Consider the following 14102-nt stretch of genomic DNA (forward strand, 5'->3'; position numbering starts at 1 on the left):
CTTTAATAGACACCACCAGTTTTCCAAAATGTACCAACTGATATACACAACAGCAGTCTAAGAATTCCAGTTATTCCATATCCTTGTCAATATTTGGTATTATCAGCTTCTTCCATTTTAGCTATTCTGGTGGGCGTATGATGGGATCTCATTGTGATTTTAATTTGTATTTCTCTGATGAGTCCTCCTCCAAAATAAATCTCAGATTCTCACTACTTCCACCACTATGACCCTAGCCCCAGTCATTATCACCTCTAACAAAGACTAATGCCATCGCCTCCAAACTGATCTGAAACCTCCCAAGGTCTGGTTCATTGTTCTGTTCCTTCCACCTCCACTCCTACTCTCCCAGCTCAATCACTTCACACCAGCCATCCTCTTCTTTGAGTTATTTGCATCAAGCCAGTTCTGGTCTCTGGGCCTTTACACTCTGCTTGAAATGCTCTTATTCCAGACTGATTCAAAATCATCAGCTCCTGAGGGAGACTTTTCCTTCACAACCTCATTTTAAATAGGCATACTTACCCATCCTCCCCAATTCCAATCCATCAGCCATTTCTCTGCTTCACCAATATATTTTTACCTACTTGCTTACTGTCTCCCAACCCACCCTCCCACCAACTCCCAGAATGTAAACTCTATGCCGGCCACGGACCTTGTTTGTATTGATCCAATGCATAGGACAGAGCCTACATATGCTGAATTTAAGTGTTCAGGTTCAATTTTATGTTAGAAATAAAGCAGATGTGACTTGTTTATACAGGGAGAAGTAGGGAGAGAAATCAAGGATGATTTTAGTTAGTTCCTACTGCTCAGGAATCCGCCTTCAAAAAAAAAATATATGAATGAATGAATATACATCAATTATAAAATGCTTTTTCCAAACCTGTTCCACTCCTCAAAACCTCAGGCCCACTATACCCATTTGCAGAGGATCTCATCTTAGTTTACATGAGAAACTTTTAAAAATTAATTTCTTAGCTTCTTTTATTTCCTACACTATTACCTCTTATTTAATAAGTGCCTCACCTCTTTTCCATAAGGACCTTCTTTCCCTTTTTCCAGAAACCTATTATTTCATTAATAATTCCTTTATCTCCATTATTGTATGTTTCTTTTTTATTAGGTTTATGAAGCCTTTCCTCTATTTAAAGATTATGCAACACATAGTTCTGTTTCCTGCTTTGTCTTAAGGCTTCATTTTTATATTTGTTTACATTATTAGCTTCTGCTGATATCTCTGCCTACAGACATGTTCTAATCAGCGTCTTAAAATTTTTTTTCTTAAAAACACCTTTCCATACGAAAATCTGCACGCAGACGTTTATAGCAGCTTTGTTCCTAATTGCCAAAACCTGGAAGCAACAAAGATATTCTTCAGTAGGAGAATGGATAAACTGTGAAGCAATAGCCAGACAATGGAATATTACTTAGTGCTACAAAGAAATGATTTATACAGCCACAAAAACACATAAAGGAATATTAAATGCATAATAAGTGAAAGAAGCTAATCTGAAAAGGCTACATACTGTATGAATCCAACTATATGACATTCTGGAAAAGGCAAAACTATGGAGACAGTAAAAAGATCAGTGGTTGCCAGGAGCTGGGAGAAAAGATGGAGCATGGAGGATTTTTAGGGCAGTGAAAATACTGCCATTATACATTTGCCCAAACCCTTAGGAATTACAACACCAAGAGTGAACCCTAATGCAAACAACAGACTAAGTGATAATGCTGTGTCATTGTAGGTTCATCTATTGTAACGAATGTACCCTTTTGTTGGGGGATGCTGGTAACAAGGGAGATTATGCATGTTTTTGGGCAGGAGATATACAGGAAATCTCTGTACCTTTCAATTTTGCTGTAAACCTAAAACTGCTCTTAAAACAAACAAACAAACAAACAAACAAAACTTGGGTGCAAAAAATCTTGTAAAGGTCAAATACATCCATCTGATTTCTCCAACTCTTCTGAAACTGCTCTACCAAAGACCACTAATACCTTGAAATATTCCAAATCCCTCACTGGTGTTCCTAAGTTATCTTCCCAGACTCCTCTGTAGTATTTGAAATGGTTAGCAACACTCTTAAAATTGTTTTCCTTTGCATCCCATACATCCTTAGCTACTCATACCACTTCATCATATGACCGTTATATTTCAACCACACTAGTCCACATTTTCTTGCTTCTGGTACTTTGATCAGATATCTGCACCAAATTAATCAAATCCAATACTGAAGTTTTTATAGTATTTAGGAAAATAATACTAACTAGAAAGAACTTAAAATAGCATATATTGGGTTAAAAGCCTATATATATATATATATATCTCCTGATAAGACAAAATACAATCTATATAGCATCTTTAAAGGCTTTTTGCCAAAAATGTGTAACAAGCTTCTAGATTTAACTTTTCTGTAACAGAAAATTCAAGGGCTACAGCTGCATTGTCCAATGTGACAGCCTCTAGCCACATGTAATTCTGTTTATTTATTTATTTTGGCCAAACCACACAGCATGTGGGATCTCACTTCTATGACCAGGGATCGAACCCACACCCCCTGCACTGGAAGCATGGAGTCTTAACCACTGGATCGCCAGGGGAAGTCCCTAGCCACATGTAACTCTAAATTTAAATTAACCAAAATTACCTAAGTTAAAAACTCAGCAGCATTTTAAGTGCTTAATGGCCACATATGCCTACTGGCTACTGTACAGGACAGTGCAGCTATAGACCACTGCCATCATTGCAGAAAATTTTTTTGACGTGCTAGAACAAATGAAACGAAAATCATAAGGAAAGAGACACATGTAGAATACGGAATATTTTATAAGACAAATGGCCCATCTTTTATAAAAAGCAAGATTGTTAAAGAAAATGAGGAACTGCTCTGAATTAAGACATAATAACTGGGGACTTCCCTGGTGGTCCAGTGGTTAAGAATCCGCCTTCCAATGCACGGGACGTGGGTTCGACAGCTGGTCGGGGAACTGAGATCCCACATGTCACGGGGCAACTAAGCCCACGCACTCTAGTGTCCGTGCCCTCTGGAGCCCACATGCCACAACTAGAGAGAAGCCTGCACGCCGCAATGAACAGACCACTTGCCACTACGAAAGATCCTGCATGCCGCAGCGAAGATCCTGTGTGCCGCAACTAAGACCCGATGCAGCCAAATAAATAAATAAATATTTTTTAAAAAAAGACATAACAACTGAACTCAACGTACCATCCTATATCAAATCTTGGTTTGAGATCAACTACTAAAGACATTTTTGGGGACAACTAGGGAAATCGAGGGAATTTTGATAGGTGTGAGAACAGTAGGGTAATTATGTAAGGAAAAAAAAGTTTAAATACATGCTCAAAAAATTTGGTGTGAATAGCCACATCTGTGAAATATGTTTAAATGGTTTTGGGGAAAAACCTATATAGACAAGCAAACATGGCAAAATGTTGACAATTGTTGGTAGTTATACAGGTGTCCTTTGTACTACTTTATCCGTTATTCTATATGTCAGAAATTTTTAATAATAAACTTAAAGTGCACTGCGATTGAAGGCAGCAGATGGACTGACCATGGACAAGAGCTCTGATAATTATCATTGGGCAAAAGAATAGCTAATATTTGGTAATCTGATGATGATCTCAGAAGTGCTCTGCATTGGCTACAGGCCCTGGTTTCTTTGAGGTGAAATTCTGTCCAGCAATAGAGAGCTAGGAATTATCCCCTTTATAAAATATTCTTTGTAATTATCCCAGTCTTACTGTTCAAATTATTTTAATCTTTTCTTTCTTATTTAAAATTTTTTAAAAAGGAGCTATGTGGCTTTAAAAGATATTTGGCAAATTTCTGTTAGATAGCTGCCAATTTCACTGTTTTATTTTACATTCTCTAAAGACTGTTATTATTTTTAGCTTTTACTCTTAATTAAGAATAAACAAAAAATGCCAGCATCATGGTCCAGCAACATACCCTCTAAAAGATTCACCTTAATTGACATAATGGTAGGTCACAATTAGTAAGGTGTCAGAAGTAATTTGTCATTTAAATAGATTGGTTACTTCAAGATTTTCTCTAAAATTACTTCACTCCAACTTACTGAACTATGGAGTTACAAGTCTACTGGGAACTATGCATAATCCATGGCCTATACTGCTTATGTGAAAATCCACTGTTGTTTCTAATGGTTATGATGAGCTGTCATTTTATTGTTATTTCTGCTTTCAAAACATTTTTTACCCATGGATATATTTCTAAAAAGAAAGATAGCATGGGCAGATGAAATCTAATGTCACTAAGAATTGAATGTTATGTAACAACCACCAGTTACAACTGCTCAAAAACAATGTATCATAAATGATTATTAAAAGTTCTGGTTTAGGGTCTTCCCTGGTGGCACAGTGGTTAAGAATCTGCCTGCCAATGCAGGGGACACAGGTTTGAGCCCTGGTCCGGAAAGATCCCACATGCCGCGGAGCAGCTAAGCCTGTGCGCCACAGCTACTGAGCCTGTGCCCTGGAGCCAGAGAGCCACAACTACTGAAGCCCACATGCCTAGAGCCGGTGCTCCGCAACAAGAGAAGCCACTGCGATGAGAAGCCCACGCACTGCAACGAAGACCCAACGTGGCCAAAAATAAATAAATTAGTTAATTTTAAAAAAATTCTGGTTTACTTTGATAAAGATAATCACATAATAATGTAGCATCACCTTGTCAATTATTCTACGGTTCCATGGGCAAGTTGCCTGAAAATCAGATTCCTTTTGTCCACACAATAGCTCATTATAAAATAATCTTGGGAATTCTGGAGAAATTCTTAAAGACAATATATCATTTATGGATTTCAAAAAATAAACAAGTTTATTTGAATTTTAACATCCACATGGTTTGAATGGTATACAACAAAGTTTCCTTTCCCATTCTTGTCCCCCAGCCAACCAGATCCCCCTCCTTACTCTTAGCAATTTCTTGGGTATCCTTTTAGAAACTGGTTCTTTACACTTAATTCATCTTAGAAAATGTCCCAGAGCAGCCCCCTCCCTCCTTAATGCCTGCGTAGTATGTAATCTTATGGATGTGGACATATGGATATTATAAGCAATGTTGCAATGAATATCTACTCACTAATAAGTAAATATATTGTTGCATATGTATGCCAAAACCTATTGGATATATTTCTTCCTTTCTTCTTTTTCTTCTTTTGGCCTGGCCTACTGGATTTATTTCTATTGGCAATTTCTGGGCCAATGCATTTAAATTTTGCTAGATGTTTAATTGTTCTCTATAGGTTATTCCAACTTATAGAGTGAAATTTTAAACTTCTAAGAAAAAGAGAGCCTTTGGGATTGTTGTGAATGTTTCAGTCATCCCTGACAAATACATATAGGCCAAAGATTTCCTGAAATGCATACACAAGCTAAAAAATGTTTCCAAAATGTTACAAGAAACATATAAGTTATTTTGCTGTGTGGTGGCACTTCTGGTTGGGTTCATAGATCTTACACATGCAGGGAAGCAGTACAGCATAAAAAGCTTGGATTCTTTAAGAGTTCTCATCACAAAAAAAAATTTTCTTTTCTATTGCTTTAATTTTGTACCTATATGAGATGATGGACATTTACTAAATGTATTGTGATAATCACTTCATGATATATGTAAATCAAATCATTAGGCTGTACACCTTAAACGTATACAGTTCTATAAGTCAATTATATCTCAATAAAACTGGAAGAAAAAAGAAAACAATAAAAAGAAACCACTGTCTAAGAATCTATTGGTCTCGTCTGATTTTCTAATTTAGTTTGGTTTCTATACTTAACATGTCCTGAAATTTACCTTTTTTTCCCTGTTTTAAATTATTTTTTCTTAAAAGCCTCTGGTGTTATATCCCTCAAAGCATTCTCTTTTTTTCTATTTGGGTTTTGTGTGTTTATTAGGTTTGTAAAAGTCTGCTTATTAGTTTCTTTTCAAATACTCCTATCTCCTGTATATCCTGAATAAAAGTGGTGATAGTGAGGTGAAAAAAAAAGTTTGGATTCTGAATATCAGATGCCTCTAGGGCTCAGAAAGATCAAAAGCAATCTGCCCTGTGATGAGCTCAAATACTGACTAAAAATCCTGCACCATCAAATTAGCCATCTCCAGTTCAAGGGAGAAAATGGTTTCTTTGAAATAAAATCAGGCTTTATTTAAGGTCAAACAGGTAATTTGTAGAAAATGTATATTCTTCACAATGCTTCAATCTTCTCATCTGCTCCTTCCTCAATCTTCTTGTCTGAACTCTTTTCCCAGATACTCTAGATAACACCCCTGCTGAAGGTCCTTGCTCTCTTCTGCCTGTATCTTCAATACTTCTATATAAGCTTACCCTCCATATAAACTTTCTCAAGTCTCCTTAAAAATTCCTCTCTTGATCCTATTCTATCCTTGTAGTCTCAATCTTCTCTCTTCTGTATCTCACACCAGAGCATCCTAAAAAATGACAGTCTTTACTCCCCACATCACACATGCCTTTTTCCTGCCATTCCTCTAAAACTCCCCTTACACTAAGGTTAATACTTACGATATTTACTTGTTAAATCCAATGGATTCTTTTTGAATCTTATACCTTACTTGACCTCTCAGCTATATCTGTCACTAGACTATTGTGACTCTCTTGAAACTCTTTTCTGGTTTCCAGGATACCACTTTCCCCAGATTCTGTTTGTTCACTTACTAAATATTTACAAAGCACCTACAATGGTGGCAAGCACTGAGCTAGGAATTGGGGGATACAATAATCTCTTTACAGAGACTTATAAAATAGGCAATTCCAACAGGATACATATAATTATTGCTGTGACAGAGGTTAAGAGAGTGCTAAGGGAACAAATAGGTGGGTCAGATTAGAATTCCAGAGAAATCCATAATCTCATCTTCTGCTAACCCATTAATATCCTCCAGTTTTTCCTTTGTCTTCTTTACTACTTTTCTGCAGATCTCAGCCACTCCAAGGCATCAAATACCTCTAAACAACTGACTCTTGAATATAAATTTACATATTCTGAATACTTATGGTGTTCCTAATTTCCATCTCCCAAACCACTCCTTTTGTTCAATCACTTGTTATCTCCCACCTGAATTCATGCAATGGTGATGCTGTGATTTTTGTTCAGCAACTTAAGATCATACTGCTCAACCTATAGCCCTTCATGACATACCAATAAACAAACCCTCTTATGGCCCCTTGCCTATCTCACTAGACTCATCTCTTCCTACTCTCCCAACACAGTGCCAGCCATGTTCAAAAATCTGCCAGTTTTCCACTGTCCCACCTACTCTTGTGCTCTCACGTCTATGCTTTTGGAAAATTTCCCCTCCTCACCAGAGCTCCCCTCACTCTTTAGACTAACTTCTATTTCATCTCAAGACCCAGCTCAGTTATTGCCTACCCAGAACCCTCCCTTGCTCCCTTCCAACCACCCGGGCCCTTCCCACAGGTCCCAAAGCACCCTGTACATACCTCATTTTAATTCTTAACACAATCCAGCGCCTTGAGGCCTGCCCTAACTCCAGATTCCGCAACACCCAACAGAGGGTTTAATATGTTCCAAAGGCTTAATGTTAGTTGAATGAATAAATGAATCAAGGATGGGAAATTTCCTGTCCCAAATGATCACGCCCAGAATAAACACAACAAAAAAAGTCAGCTACAGCTAAAGTTCCATGTTTTCTCCTTCATTCCCGAAACTACAGTACAAGCAGCGATCCATCAATCCAAGACCTAAGAGAACTACAAAGGCCATGACTGTTTTTCAAATGGGGAGGTGGCTGGACAGGCATTCCTTGGACCAACCTTCCTCTTCTCACCCCTTCCTTGGAAAAAAAAAATAACCACCACCACCACCAAGCGTAAGAGAAAAGCCAAAAACATTTTAGAGGGTCCACTGGGGCAATGAGCTTGCAGCTGGTAAGGCCAAAGAAAAGCAATCGGCAGCTCACCTGGGCTAAAGGCACACGCCGGGATGGCCTCTCTAACGGCCTCTGCTGTCGCACAATGTTGATGGGGGAGGGGAAGAGAGGAAAAAACGGTTATTCCCCACCCAGGGTGACAGCGAGGGCTCGGATCCCAGAGTAGTGCTTCCCGCAAGGGGCTCCCTTACCCCTTGTGGAAAGGACCTTCTCTGACTGTCCGCTTCAGCTTTCACGAGATGAAGCGCTGCAGGGAAGCACCTTTCCACCACCCGTCGCCGCCAACTCTCGCCCCAATGGCGGCCGCTAGCGGGCAGCAACTGGCGCCTTTATTGGCGGTCCTCCGGGGGCAACCTGCCCATTGGCTGGAGCGCATCACGTGGCCCGGCCTGGAGTTCGACCGCCTGAAAGGTGCTTGAGGTCTGAGCTCTGCGGCCCCAGGCTTGAGCGTGGATCGGAGATCGTTCACTCACCACGTGCACGTTTGCTGTGTGCTTTCTGAATGCCAGGCCCCGTACAGGGAGCTGAGGATTTAGGAGTAGGAGCGCCGTCCTGAAGGCTTTTACCCTCAAAACAAGTCAGTGGATTAGCCCCCATGTCGTTTAGGGGATTCGTGAGTTTTGCCTTGCGGTGTTGTCATGTTTTTCATACTTTCCTCCCACCCTCCCCAAAGCTCCATTCTCTTGAACGTAGTGAGTACTCAGCATGTGGTAGCAGCTGAGGTTGGAGCCAACATGGTTCATTGGGTTTAAAATAGCACTTAAGATCTGTTTCACAACAGCTGAGTAAGGAGACTGAGTTTGGATTTTGAGAGTCTTGACCACTACCTCATCATTATTTGTGGATGTGAATTAGAAAAATGTATTCAGCACAGTAGTTGTCTTTTGGACCCAACTGCAAACAGTGTTTCTAAATTCGTTAATATTCATTCCTAGATGGAAGGGTGGAAGAGGGAGGGGAGGACAAAAACAGATGACAAACTGCTTGAGAAACCCGTCAAAAACCAATCAACCTCCAGTTTCCTGAAGCGCAAATCTGAGGGTCATTAACAGCTTGGCATGGCTTGATTCAGTCGTTTTTATGTGAGAGAAAATGTCCTCAGGACTAAGTGTTCACAAGAAAGCCACACACTACTAGAGGTCAACATAAATAACTAGCTGCAGGCATTTTTACATTAGAGAGACTCTTCTTACTCAAAAAGCTGAAAATGCTTTTCTTTAGTGAAAGAAAGGACTAAAGGTCTTTGTTTCCAAGTAACCCAATGACCAAGAATTGTGTGGAAGAGTTAATACCATAGCGTTTACTTTATTTAGATTTAATACTTGTGTTCTTGTTTTTGTTGTATAAAATCTCATTATGCAGGGAAAAGGTAAGGCTTAGGGTGTAACCTAGGTACAGACCTCTGGTGTGACCATCACACCATGAAAGAGCTAAGGGTTAGAGGGGTGGGATAGGGAGGGTGGGAGGGAGATGCAAGAGGGAGGAGATATGGGGTATATGTATATGTATAGCTGATTCGGTTTGTTATAAAGCAGAAACTAACACACCATTGTAAAGCAATTATACTCCAATAAAGATGTTTAAAAAAAAAAAAAAAGAGCTAAGGGAGGTCAAGGGAAATAAAACCCAGGAATGACAGTGCAAATCTTGCTCAGTGTCAACTTTTTGGCTCTCCTCCTGAGAACCAGTGGAAGGGATAAAGGCACACTCCACCGAGAAGCCTGAGTAATCTTTTTAAAAAAGCTAAATCTCATCATGTTAACACTCTTAAAACCATTCAATTATTTTCCATTATTTTAAAGATAAAGATCAAAACTCTTAGGATGAACTACAGGGTCTTACGTGATTTATCTATCTTCAGCGGCAACCACCCCTCCAGCAATGCTCCCATCTCCAGCCACTTACCTTTCAGCTCTTCCCAGTACCCTGTTTCCTCTCTCTCTCTCTGCTTCTGTACTGGGCTCTTCTCTCTTCTTCTTCCATCCCACACTCAGGTGTCAACCTAAAGTCATTTCCTCAAGGAGGCCTCCACTAGATTAGGTCTTCCTGTTACACTCATTACACTCTCATTACAACTTAATTACATAGCACTTATTACTAAATTGTACTTATATAGCCGGGGTTATATTTCATGTCTTATTTTCCCTGCTAGGCAGTAAGCACCATGAGTGCAAGGTATCAAAAGCCTCTAAAGTGTATTATCATTGAGTATATTATCCTTTGATCCTGCTGGGTTTTAAGAACTGTGACAAAATCACATTTGAATTAAGGGTGGGGATGGGTGGGGAAAGGAAGTGTGACAAAACCAGATTTGAGTTTTTGAAAAACTTAAAATGGTTGCAAAATTGAAAAGATATGGAGAATGGATTTATTTGGGAGTAGACTCCCCAGGATTTGGTGTTAGATGAGATGTAAAGATGACTTGGGGTTTCTGGCTTGAAGAAGGCACCATTTACGGGGAAGGGGATTGTAGGAGGGGAAAGCAAGTTTGATGGAGTGGGGAGAGCATTAGTTCAGTTTTTTTGGGGGGGGGCAGTTTATTTTTCCTTCTGTTCTGTTCTTAGTGGAATTTCTATCATTTAGCAGATTTACTTTCAAGAGTTCTCCTTAACTTTATCTTCCCATTCATTCTACTGATTTTTATTAATTTTATTTTTTTAATACAGCAGGTTCTTATTAGTTATCTATTTTATACAAATTAGTGTCAATCCCAATCTCCCAATTCATCACACACCCCCACCCCCCGCTTTCCCCCCTTGGTGTCCATATGTTTGTTCTCTACGTCTGTGTCTCTATTTCTGCCTGGCAAACCGGTTCATCTGTACCATTTTTCTAGATTCCACATATATCTATGGTATTTGTTTTTCTCTTTCTGACTTACTTCATTCTCTTTGACAGTCTCTAGATCCATCCATGTCTCTACAAATGACCCAATTTCGTTCCTTTTTATGGCTGAGTAATATTCCATTGTATAATGTACCACATCTTCTTTATCCATTCGTCTGTCGATGGGCATTTAGGTTGCTTTCATTACTGGGCTATTGTAAATAGTGCTGCAATGAACATTGGGGTACATGTGTCTTTTTGAATTATGGTTTTCTCTGGGTATATGCCCAGTAGTGGGATTGCTGGGTCATATGGTAATTCTATTTTTAGTTTTTTAAGGAACCTCCATACTGTTCTCCATAGTGGCTGTATCAATTTACATTCCCACCAACAGTGCAAGAGGGTTCCCTTTTCTCCACACCCTCTCGAGCATTTATTGTTTGTAGGTTTTCTGTTGATGCCCATTCTAACCAGTGTGAGGTGATACCTCATTGTAGTTTCAGTTTGCGTTTCCCTAATAATTAGTGATGTTGAGCAGCTTTTCATTTGCCTCTTGGCCATCTGTATGTCTTCTTTGGAGAAATGTCTTTTAAGGTCTTGTGTCCATTTTTTTGATTGGGCTGTTTGTTTTTTTAATATTGAGCTGCAGGAGCTGTTTATATATTTTGGAGACTAATCCTTTGTCTGCTGATTTGTTTCCAAATATTTTATCCCATTCTGAGGGTTGTCTTTTCGTCTTGTTTATAGTTTCCTTTGCTGTGCAAAAGCTTTTAAGTTTCATTAGGTCCCATTAGTTTATTTTTGTTTTTATTTCCATTACTCTAGGAGGTGGGTCAAAAAAGATCTTGCTGTGATTTATGTCAAAGAGTGTTCTTCCTATGTTTCCTCTAAGAGTTTTATAGTGGCCCATCTTACATTTAAGTCTTTAATCCATTTTGAGTTTATTTTTGTGTATGGTGTTTAGGAGTGTTCTAATTTCATTCTTTTACATATAGTTGTCCAGTTTTCCCAGCACCACTTATTGAAGAGACTGTCTTTTCTCCATTGTATATCCTTGCCTCCTTTGTCATAGATTAGTTGACCATAGGTGCATGGGTTTATCTCTGGGCTTTCTATCCTGTTCCATTGATCTATATTTCTGCATATAAAAATATGCAGGTCTTTCTGTAAGAGACCATATTGTCTTTTCTTTTTTGCTCATCACAGAGTTTATTATTAATCCATGGTGGTTTCAGTTTGCCCATTCCATACTATATTATTTCTTAATCCAATGGTTCATCTGATTTGCATATACTGTCTTCAGTTTTGTTCCTTCAAGGCTTGTTTTTTTTTACGTCTTTATTGGAGTATTAATTGCTTTACAATGGTGTGCTAGTTTCTGCCCTACAACAAAATGAATCAGCTATACACACACATACATCCCCATATCTCCTCCCTCCCACGTCTCCCTCCCACCCTCCCCATCCCACCCCTCTAGGTGGTCACAAAGTACCGAGCCATATTGTCTTGATTACTGTAGCTTTGTAGTATAGTCTGAAGTCAGGGAGTCTGATTCCTCCAGCTTTGTTTTTTTCCCTCAAGATTGCTTTGGCTATTTGGGGTCTTTTCTGTCTCCATACAAATTTTAAGATTTTTTTTGTTCTAGTTCTGTAAAAAATGCCATTGGTAATTTGATAGGGATTGCATCGAATCTGTAGATTGCTTTGGGTAGTATAGTCATTTTCATAATATTGATTCTTCCAATCCAAGAACATGGTATATCTCTCCATCTGTGTCATCTTTGATTTCTTTCATCAGTGTTTTATAGTTTTCTAAGTACAGCTCTTTTACCTCCTTAGGTAGCTTTATTCCTAGGTATTTTATTCTTTTTTTTCCAATGGTGAATGGGATTGTTTCCTTAATTTCTCCTTCTGATCTTTCAGTTTTGAACATGATGAATTCAGGGTGCCTGTAAGATATCTGGGTAGAGATTTTGAATAGGGAGTTTATTATAGAGTTCAAAATACAATCTAGGCTGAAGTTGGGAGAGGAATGCAAGAAGGAGGTTAGGAGGGTGAAAAAGGTTTAAAATAATTATAGAGAACAGGAGAAAAAGCTGACTGGGGACAGGTGTTAGTAAGACATATCTGAGACAGTTGAGACCCAGAAATTGGTGACTGTTCATGGAGAAGTAAGATAGTTGCTTTTATCCAACACTGAGATTTGCCAGGGATGTGTGGCACAGACATGTAGAGAAAAGTAGCTTCTAAAATATTGAAAAGAAAGTGGCTGAAGACCAGGATAGTAAAACTAGGATATCACAGGACTATTCTAAGACAAATGTAAATAGTTGTAATTACATTTTTTAAGAAAAGCAACAAATGTAGTTCCATGAGGTATGCATTTTAGTTTAAATCCAGATATCACATGAACATAGCTAAAAGACATTTTAAAGTTTCCATCCTTCATTCTAGCATCAGATTCAACAAGAGGAAGCCTAGCTCTCTGGTCTTCCATGGATTCACAAGTATCCCCAGAACTCAGAGTTAAAAGAATTTAAATGTACAGATGGTTTTGTATAGGAATTTGGAGGCAATAAAATACATATAGACATAGGAGTTGATTCATCACTAAAAATAAAAATATTTGTTACCTCTGTGTTGCTAAATCTAAAAGTCAGTTTTTGCTCGTTCCTTCTTCATCCTTGTTCTCAGTGTTGAAATGCTCCAATGTTCAGTCCTTGGACCTTCTCCCAATTGATACATCTGGCAGTGTATCCAGTCCCAAGGTTTATCTGCTCTTGGCTACCAAATTTACATCTTTCTAGCCTGAACGTTTTCCTGAACTCCAGACTCATACACCCAACTGCCTACTGGATACTTCCATGTGGAGAGTCTACAGAGCATCTTAAACGTGGTATATCCAAACCTGAGCTCTTGATATCCACCTTCGAACTCCTCCTCTCAGTCTTCCCCATCTCAGTAAATGACAACTGCAATCTTACAGTTACTCAGGCCAAAAATTTCAGTCATTCTCTCTCTCACCTCTGACAGCTAGTGAAGTCCAAAAAGAGTTGATTCATCAACAAATCTTTATGGTTACATTTTCAAAACCTATCCAGAATCCAAACTATTCTGAGTCTATATAATTTTTCATCTAGTTTATTGCAACAGACTTCTAACTAATCTCCAATGCTTCTGCTTCTCCTTTTGGCCTTCTTCAGTTTAGACTCAACACAGCCAAAGAATGATGTTGGTAATCAATTCATGTCACTCCACTTCTCAAAATGTTTTAATGGCTTCCCACTTCCCTCATAGTAAAAAACAAAGTCCTTGCAAT

This window comes from Grampus griseus, assembly GCF_964374135.1.
Source record: "Grampus griseus genome assembly, chromosome: 1".
Lineage (NCBI taxonomy): Eukaryota > Metazoa > Chordata > Mammalia > Artiodactyla > Delphinidae > Grampus > Grampus griseus.